The sequence below is a fragment of the Limulus polyphemus genome, unplaced genomic scaffold (assembly GCF_000517525.1).
Source record: "Limulus polyphemus unplaced genomic scaffold, Limulus_polyphemus-2.1.2 Scaffold874, whole genome shotgun sequence".
Taxonomy (NCBI): Eukaryota; Metazoa; Arthropoda; class Merostomata; order Xiphosura; family Limulidae; genus Limulus; species Limulus polyphemus.
In genome coordinates this window covers 104,677-105,237 of record NW_013666484.1, presented here as the reverse complement: position 1 = coordinate 105,237, position 561 = coordinate 104,677, and the positions used below count along the sequence as shown (strand labels likewise).

Sequence of the window (561 nt, the reverse complement as noted above, 5' to 3'; positions counted from 1 at the left end):
GTGTGTTTTTTGAGTAAGGAAAGAAGACATTTATAGTTTGTTAGTGCGACTTATTGTGTTTATTTGATTAATGAGATTTTTTTTATAAAGCAAGATAAATATTGAGAAAGAAATGAAAATGTTTGTTAATTGTTTAGTGAAACCTACTCAGAAAGTAAGGAAGACGTGTTAATTGTTTAGTGAGACTTACTCAGAAAGTAAGGAAGACGTGTTAATTGTTTAGTCAGACCTATTCAGAAAGTAAAGAAGACGTATTAGTTGTTTAGTGAGACCTATTCAGAAAGTAAGGAAGACGTGTTAATTGTTTAGTGAGACTTACTCAGAAAGTAAGGAAGACGTGTTAATTGTTTAGTCAGACTTAATCAGAAAGTAAGGAAGACTTGTTAATTGTTTAGTGAGACCTATTCAGAAAGTAAGGAAGACGTATTAGTTGTTTAGTGAGACATACTCAGAAAGTAAGGAAGACTTGTTAATTGTTTAGTGAGACCTATTCAGAAAGTAAAGAAGACGTAGTAGTTGTTTAGTGAGACCTATTCAGAAAGTAAAGAAGACGTATTAGTT

The 561-nt window shown here is 31.4% G+C and overlaps 1 protein-coding gene across 3 annotated transcripts in view; it reads right to left on the bottom strand.

Annotated features, from left to right (window-relative positions):
* The window catches only part of LOC106460984 (nephrin-like), a 197,398-nt gene that overhangs the window by 129,706 nt on the left and 67,131 nt on the right, over positions 1-561 (bottom strand). The gene's annotated exons all lie outside the window — the stretch shown is intronic.